General features: G+C 35.3%; 1 pseudogene; it reads left to right on the top strand.

Moving 5' to 3' along the window:
• Nucleotides 1-2,990: 2,990 nt before the first annotated feature.
• On the top strand, nt 2,991-8,712 carry LOC148589957 (stemmadenine O-acetyltransferase-like; annotated as a pseudogene).
• Nucleotides 8,713-9,554: the final 842 nt, after the last annotated feature.

A 9,554-nucleotide genomic window follows, 5' to 3' on the forward strand; every position in this document is an offset into this window, starting at 1 on the left:
AAGGATGTAGCCTTAGGTGAAGCTCATGCGGCCCTTTTGGCGGTTCATACTGCAGTTTCTTGTGGTGCTTACTCTCTTATCCTTGAAGGGGATACTCTCAATGTAGTCCTTGCTATTCAACAACCCCAATTGTTTGCGGGTTGGAATTTTTCTAATATTGTTTATGATATTTCTTTGTATTTGCATTCTCTCTTTAGCTGGAAGGCTGAGAAAGTTTTTAGGAGTGCGAACTTTAGAGCACATTGTTTGGCTAAATGGGCCGCTTCCCACCTAGTGTTTGGAAGCATTCCCATAGGATCATTAATTCTCTCGTCCATCTGGATCAAGAGTGGTAAAGATCTCCCTTTGTAACCTTTTCCCCATTTCAATTAAAAAAAAAAAAAAAAAAAACCAAAGTAATTAATCTATTGAAAACGAGTGAAAAGTGTGCAAAAATCCCACCGCCCACTTGAATTTTGTCCGCGAGAGATTTGGAGAGACTGCTCAAAAGTTGGTCAAAGATATATATATATATATATATATATATATATATAATGCAAATCCAACGTAGAGTCAAACTAAAAGAAAAGTCTTCATTTCTTGAACAACTTTCTTTTTACAATTTTCTCTATATATGGATTTTAATAATTAGACACAAAAACAAGGATAAAAAGTAGAAAAACTAGATATTGCAACACATAATTTTTAGAAGAAGAGAAAAACTAGATAAAAAGACACAAGCACAGATAACTTATTGAAATTTTTTAGATATGCATGCCGTCATACTTTCATATGAATTTATTTTCTCAATTTACTGTTAATAACCAAATTATCTTTCTAAATTTTTTGTTTTGGATTGTTCTTTTAAGTTGAGTTTCAAAATGTGAAAAACTGTCAAAAACAACTAAATAAATTAACATAAAAAAAAAAAAAAAAAAAATCAAAGTACAAGTTCAATTTATATATTTTAAACAATAATTAATTATATAATATTTAATTGCTTCATTTATTTTGTTACTTATATTATAATTCAATATTGTTTCAACTCTTTCTTTTAACCTTGTCTCCCCTTAACCCATGTGATTGAATTGAATATACACAGGTGCATGCATATATATATATAGTGCATACATGATAAGATCAACGTCACCTACCAGATCCATCGTATCGATCTCTTTGCTTCTCTTCTTTATTTATTTGTCGGGCCAATAAATAGGAAACAGATAGAAGAAGCAATGTGCCAAAATAAAGTATTTATTTATACACTCGGTTCATATAATTCATGTTTATCTTACTTACCATTCGACCGCTATCGATCGTGCTTTAACTGTAGATCGAGCTTTTTAGAAAAGAAAAGAAAAGAAGCATAAACATTCCATCAGTTGATTAGCTTCTGAATAAGAGAGATGGTGATGATGAATATTGTTGAATTAATCTCCATGAAAATAATTAAACATACATACTTCATCTCCAACACCCCATGACGTTTGAAACCATTAGCTTTAATTTCCTTCCTAGCTAGACCAGCTTGCACCAACCCACTTGTATTCCTGTATATCATCCCTTTTATCAAGAATGTGTTAGGTGAACACCAATTAAGGATAAACCCAAAGTCATTTTCCCTTCTTTCTTTTTTTTTTTTCACTTGAAAAACCCTTGATAACCATGAGACCTAATCCAAATAAAACCACATGCAGCAACAATAAGACATTCAATATCAAAGATGAAATACAAAATAGCAAAGAGAAAATCTTTCAAAATTCAAAGTTTCAATATACTAAAATCTCAAATAAAGATTTTTCTCTAAGTAAAGAAGAAAAAACAAGAATAAATTTTGTTTTTTTTTGCAGGGACAAATGACAACTTTGTTTCGATCTCTTCTTTTCTCTCATTGTCAATGCCAAGAAGAAAGAAGCAATCTCTCCTAGCACTCTTGTGCAGTGCCTCTAAAAAGGAACTGGATCCTCTCCATTTTAAATGATTCATTATATTTGAGGGGTAAATTTGTCATTTTACTTATCCTAATTCTAAGAAACCGGCTCCTCCTCTCTAGTTCATTTGAGCTAGCTACCTCAAATGAACTAGAGAGGATTCAAATTCCTCCGAGAACAGAGAAAAACAATCTCTCTCTAGTCTCTTCCAACCCCATACACTCTAATTATCTATTCAATAACATGGCTACACGTAGAAAATCATAAAAGACATAACTTATGCAGAGCTACTATTGCTAGATTTCCCTCGCAACCCCCTCTCTTTTCCATTCCCTTTTTCTGAAAGAAAATCAACATATTTTCAAAACTACTTTATTTTTCCTTTCACAAAAGTTAACATTTTAATTTATTTTTATATTAAATCATTCACTTTTTATCACTCAATCAAAATTTTTTCATAAAAGGGATAATGTCGGCTATTCTCGAAGACCAAAACCAAGTTGGAGTAGTAGTAAAGGTACTAGTGGTAGGATTCATTGACTTGATTGGGGGGGGGGGGGGGGGGGGGGGACAAAAATTTCCTAAAAAAAAAACTGGTCTGGAGAAAATATTCTCAAATTCATGTAAAATATAAAAATAGTGCTAAGTGTCTGTAAATATTTAAAAGGCACATTAAATTCTTAATCTCATTAATATCAATTTATTAATTTAGACTAAATTTAATGTGTATTTTAAATGTTTACAGACACTTGACACTATTTTACATATGTTAGAGGATATTTTTTCCGGATCGGTTTGAAGGAAATTTCTATCCATTGATGGGTGAAAGACACTTTTTTTTTTTTTTTGTAAGAGTGTGAAAGACACCCTAGCTCAAGAAGAACATGCTTGCAAATGAAAAAAAAAAAAATGCTTGCAAATGGGAACTCGGCGCAGCCGGAAGCTGCATAGTTAACCTTCAAATTTGATGGGAGGTATCCACATCATGCATGTCACTATAAAATTCTGCAAGCTCTTTGGGAAAGAAGCTTAAGCAGTGGGTCAGTGGGTTAATTAGCTTCTGAAATCTGAATAGAAGAGATGGCGATGATGAATGTTGAAATATTCTCAAAGGAAATCATTAAACCATCATCTCCAACACCCCATCACCTTCGAACCCACAAACTTTCCTTCCTAGACCAATTTCCACCCACTGCTTATATTCCTATCATCCTTTTTTATCATGCTAATAATGCCCATGACGACGTTGATCATCATGTCCAAAAATCTAATCGCCTTAAAAAGTCCCTAATACAAACCCTCAACCGCTTCTACCCTTTGGCTGGAACCGTCAAAGAAGACCACTCCATCGACTGCAACGATGAGGGGGTCGATTTTTACGAAGCTAAAGTTGCGTGTAAGTTATCACGAGTTCTCCAACACTTCAACATGGATATCTTGAACCAGTTTCTGCCATTTCAACCCTATGGAAGCCATGAAGTTCTCTTAGCTGTCAAATATAATATCTTTGAATGTGGCGGAGTAGCCGTTGGTGTGTGTGTTTCACACAGGATCGCTGATGGAGCTTCAGCCACAACATTTCTTGGCGCCTGGAGTGCCACATCCCGTGGAGATGAAGATCATGTCTGTCCAAAATTTGATGCGGCCACGTACTTCCCACCGAAAGATATGTCTTGGGGGAAAGGAGACATGTCGGTCACAAAGGAAAAGATCGCAACAAGATGATTAGTGTTCGACAAATCAAGCATAGTTGCTCTGAAAGAAAAGGCTTCCTCAACGAGCGTTTTGGCGGTTACAGCGTTCATATGGAAACGTCTGATGGCGATATCCAAATCAAAACCCGCACCAGCGAGAGTGCATGTTGCAATTCATGCGGTGAACTTACGCCCCAGGATGGTGCCTCCCATGCCAACGCATTCATTTGGGAATCTTTGGTACTTTGCCGCGGCTGTATTATCACCGCACGATCAGCTTTATGGTGGTGATGATCACGATAGTAATCATACGCTGGCGATGAAGCTATGTAAGGCAATAAAAGTGAAAAACCTATATACGACTCCAAACGACACCAATAAGGGGGTTGAATAGGTGTATGCAAATAATACGCAGAATTAAAAATTAAACAGTCATACAACCAAAATATGTAGAACAATAGATCACAGAGACACAAATATTTTGGTTACGAAAAAGAAACCATTTAGAGAACTCTCTAAAATGTAAAACCTCTCCGGGGCAGCCAAACCCAAGAAATCAATCAACTATAAAAAAATAAGGATTACAAGAAGTTCACACTTATAAAACCTTTGCAATTGACACTTCCTTGCATAAGACAAGTGACCCACTTGGCTTCTACCGCAGTAGCCCTTTCCAGAACATCTGGCACGATCCTTCTACTTGATCTCCTTTATCGGAACTCTGGTAGACTTCAGTTGTATATGATCTGTGATGAAGACACAACCTTTAACTCTAAGAGAGACTAACCCTAACACTCAATATCTTAAACACTCTCTTAGCACATGGAATTCTTATGTGGAATTCCTTACAATTTCGTGCATAACAGTTCTCTATGTATAGACTACAAGAAAACCTAGTACTAGTTGAAATGGGAAGAAAAACTAGTTCTAGTTGGAATAGGATTCTTCCAAATTTTCTTCCTTATCTTACGAGACGATTTTGGCATAGCTAACTTTCGAATTTTGAAAATCTTATTTCACAAAGATTTGTATAATTTTGTGTTAGCTTTCCAATGCCGCTAGTTTCACCTCAATCCGATTCTTGAGCCGAAAGTTATGGTCCGAATACTGATACATGTGCAGGATACGAAATTTAATCAAATCCTATTTTAACTCTAATTAAAAAATTCCGATTTGATTAAACTTAACCATATCATATAGGTCTTCTATTATGATTGGTTAAGCTTAACCACATCTTCTAGGTCTTCTCTTGACACAACACCTCGTATGTATGCACTGCTGACGGGATTGCAGATAAATGTATTTTGTCACTGAATTTGGCAATTCAAAACCCAACAAACTCCCCCTTTGACAATTCTGTGACAAAATTTACAAGATACATCTGAATAGATAACTCATGTTTCCTGAAACACTCACAAAACATATTAAATGTATGTGGAATAAAAATACCCAATGTACCAATAATATAACATATTTGAATAGAATATAATCATGAATAACTCACCAAATCTGTTAAAACACAAAACGAATATCTTTCATAGATGCAACAAGTATATCAAAATCAAAATCATCTGTGGTGTTCTATCTATTCTGAGTCTGCACTCTCTAAAACTTTCTCTCCCCCTTTTTGTCATGAATGGACAAAGGGCAGTAAAACACCAATAAGCCCAAGGAAAGTCAGAGAAACATAAACATGATCAAAACTATGAATGCACAATGAGTGAAATGCAAGATCATGATAAAAAAAAATTCTCCTCTTCAATGTATGACATAAGAAAAATGTCAAATATACACATGATAAAACATAAAAGACTCATGTATTAAGCAATGATTATCCGATAATATCTCATAATGTCCAAAATATGCATGAGAATAAAAAGATATGAAACAAAAGTTTCTTCAACATAAGCGAAGCAACATGTTCCACTCAACCCATGCTTGTGTGTTGTGTGTGAAAGCTAACCATCAAGTAAGTTTAAGAACTTATATGGTGAGAGGATAGGCTAGCAAGCAAAAACGTAAATTACCTCATGGGAAGATTGACATATATATCTAAACAAAAGTCAAACCTTGCTAGGGCCGTGTCACCCTCATCCAATACACTTCCCATGTAGTAATAGCACATACTCAAACATTGTCCGGTAGTGACCGTCTCTTTCCACAATGAATATGGTCACAACTATTTCTATAAGGACAAGTTGAGCACAAATAAGACATAGTGAAATAGATTCCTTTTGGAATATGTTCATTTGTTTTCTTGTTTCACTATTTTTCTCTTTGAGAATGTGTCTTTAATCATTTAGTGCTTAAACCAAATTAGAGGAATGCTGGAATTTTTAGGTCCTAGGTTCAACTAGCATTTGGTCAATTTAATAGACACAACTAGTCAATCTTCCTCATATGGTTGCCTAACATAACTCATCCTTAAGGCTAAATTCATACTCAATTTAAGCTTAAATGTGCATAAGAGTTCAAGCATAGGTAAAATGTACCATAGAAGCATAAGCTTAGGCCAAAAAAAATCAGTCCATTAATAAATATTCATCTCATGTATAGTAAGCACATTTTGAGATATAAGGAATTGAATCTATGAAGTATACATGAGAAATTTATGGACTATCAAGGTGCATATGACAAAAATACGGAGACAACCTAAAAAAAATATTTTTGTCTTTTTGAATTTTTTAAAATAAAATGCACAAAATTAATGCAATGCATATATATGCCAAAACTGAAATTAAAACAAAATAAAACAAAACAAAAAAAATAAATGCAATGCAATGAATGCTACATGCTCTAGGATATGAAGAAATATGCAAGACAACCAATCCTAGGCATGTTATGGACCACCGTACTCTAGGTGAGTTCACCACCACTCCCCCTCAAAGGGTGAATGGTATCGACCTTCCTAACCCAAACCTTCTTAACCCTAGGTACAGATTTGTGACTCTTGTCAAACTCATCTAACCTAGATAACACTCCTTTCATCATTATGCATAGCCCCTCAAAACCTTTCCTAGAATATGAATTCTCACTCTTATGCTCATGAGGTCTCAACTTAAAACAGTTAGGTCGAATATGACCAACTTTGCCACAATGATGGCAGGTATGGACAAATTTCGGAGAAGCTTGTCTCATATGAGGAGGGATATACATATACTTAAATCTAGACAAACATGACTCTACACCACCTTTTTCTTTCTTAGGAGCAGCCTTTTTATTCCAAGGTCTTTGGGATTTCAACTTAGAACAATTTGGTCTAATATGACCAATAATCCCACAATTGTGGCATGTAGGAACAAACTTTGCATGAGTTTGTTTCCTTGAAAGAGTCTTGAATTCGAGATTCACACAAGTATTCATACAAGAAGTTTTGCCCTTATCCAAGCAAGCTATATTGGCTTTGACTTCTTCAACTTTCACATGCTTAACAAACAAAGTTTTTCTTTCAGAATTAAAAGCATGTGAAGTATAGGCACCCAATTTATCAATAAGCATAGTATTTTCAGATTTCAAAGAGTCAATTAAGGCATGTGATTTAGACAATTTAATAACCAAAGACTCTTTCTCATGCTCAACATCATTAAGCTTTTTAAGGGAAATTTGATGATGATGAGTCAATTTAACAAATTTCTTAAAGAGCTTGTTATAGGTCATCTGAAGGTCAATCTCATCATCAGAATCCATGCTAAGGGATTGAGGAGTATTCATAGCAAAGGAGTCAAGGATCTCACTCATGAATTTAATCCAAACAAAGTGAACCTGCTCTGATACCAATTGAAAAACCTATATACGACTCCAAACGACACCAATAAGGGGGTTGAATAGGTGTATGCAAATAATATGCAGAATTAAAAATTAAATAGTCATACAACCAAAATATGTAGAACAATAGATCACAGAGACACAAATATTTTGGTTACGAAAAGGAAACCATTTAGAGAACTCTCTAAAATGTAAAACCTCTCCGGGGCAGCCAAACCCAAGAAATCAATCAACTATAAAAGAATAAGGATTACAAGAAGTTCACACTTACAAAACCTTTGCAATTGACACTTCCTTGCATAAGACAAGCGACCCACTTGACTTCTACCGCAGTAGCCCTTTCCAGAACATCTGACACGATCCTTTTACTTGATCTCCTTTACCGGAACGCTGGTAGACTTCAGTTGTATATGATCTGTGATGAAGACACAACATTTAACTCTAAGAGAGACTAACCCTAACACTCAATATCTTAAACGCTCTCTTAGCACATGGAATTCTTATGTAGAATTCCTTACAATTTCGTGCATAACAGCTCTCTAGGTATAGACTACAAGAAAACCTAGTACTAGTTGAAATGGGAAGAAAAACTAGTTCTAGTTGGAATAGGATTCATCCAAATTTTCTTCCTTATCTTGCGAGACGATTTTGGCATAGCTAACTTTCGAATTTTGAAAATATTATTTCACAAAGATTTGTATACTTTTGTGTTAGCTTTCCAATGCCGCTAGTTTCACCTCAATCCGATTCTTGAGCTGAAAGTTATGGTCCGAATACTGATACATGTGCAGGATACGAAATTTAATCAAATCCTATTTTAACTCTAATTAAAAAATTCCGATTTGATTAAATTTAACCATATCATATAGGTCTTCTACTATGATTGGTTAAGCTTAACCACATCTTCTAGGTCTTCTCTTGACACAACACCTTGTATGTATGCACTGCTGACAGGATTGCAGATAAATGTATTTTGTCACTGAATTTGGCAATTCAAAACCCAACAAAAAGGAATGAACGGTGATTACGTGAAGAAACTACAGAGCGACGCGATTCCGAATTCGCTGACAAAGGCGGCGGAGATGTCGTCAAAGGGTGACGTGGAGTCGTATAGGTTTACAAGTTGGTGCAGGTTTGGTCTTTATGAAGCTGATTTTGGGTGGGGGGAGCAGGCCTGGGTGTGTTGTCCCAGTATGCCTTTCAAGAATCTCGTGGTGTTGACGAGTACAAGAGATGGGCATGGAATTGAGGCATTTGTGAACATATTAGAGGAAGGCGCTGTCGTTTTTGATAGCGATGAAGACCTCCTTCCGTTTGTTTCTTGGGAAATAGCTGACTACTGAGTGCAGGGGCCAAACATATTCGATCTCTTTTCCTTTGTGTATCTCTAGGTTAATTTCTTGGGGTTTACTTGAATAAAGTACGTACTTCAATCCTTATTGTGCTGACTAACAATCTCCTGTTAGAGCCCGCTTGTTCATTAACATAAATCCCAAGAAAAAGTGAAGTGACCCCAAATCTTTGAAGCAAACTGTCAATTGAATTAGACATTTTCTCTGTGAATTGCCCATGTAAGAATGCATTTTTACACATCAATTTGTCTAATGAGCTAGTCCAAAGAAGTAGCTAGCTAGCTAGCCCGAGAGAGGATGTGCGAATGGTCGTGGCCTGGCTTGACCATTTGGGTTGCATGTATGTATAGCCATAATCAAGGTCCGAGATATTGTTGGTGATCAAACCCTTGGCAACTAAGTAGGCTTTGTGGGTGATCCATAAGCCTTAATTTCTTTTCATCTTGAAAATAAACCCATTTACATTCCACAATGTTCATGTCATGTGTGGGAGAAACAAGAGTCCATGTGTCGTTCTTCATAGAAATTTCACTAGATCAGGTGGGCTAATAGCAATAGCATCACATCACTGAAGGAATTTCACTAGATCAGGTGGGCTCATAGCACTATCATCACATCACTGAGGTAATTTCACTAGATCAGGTGGGCTTTGTTACGCACCAGCTTAAATATTAAGTCAATAAGTGAAATAATTGACTTAAATAATACTAATTCTAGACTACATATCAATCTTCATTCATTTAGACTACCTACTTTTCTTTTCTTTTTTTTAATTTTTTAATTTTTTAATTTTTTAATTTTTAATTTATTTTTATAAATTATAGAATAGCTAC

The sequence above is a fragment of the Corylus avellana genome, chromosome 1, assembly GCF_965113065.1.
Source record: "Corylus avellana chromosome 1, dhCorAvel1.hap1.2, whole genome shotgun sequence".
Lineage (NCBI taxonomy): Eukaryota > Viridiplantae > Streptophyta > Magnoliopsida > Fagales > Betulaceae > Corylus > Corylus avellana.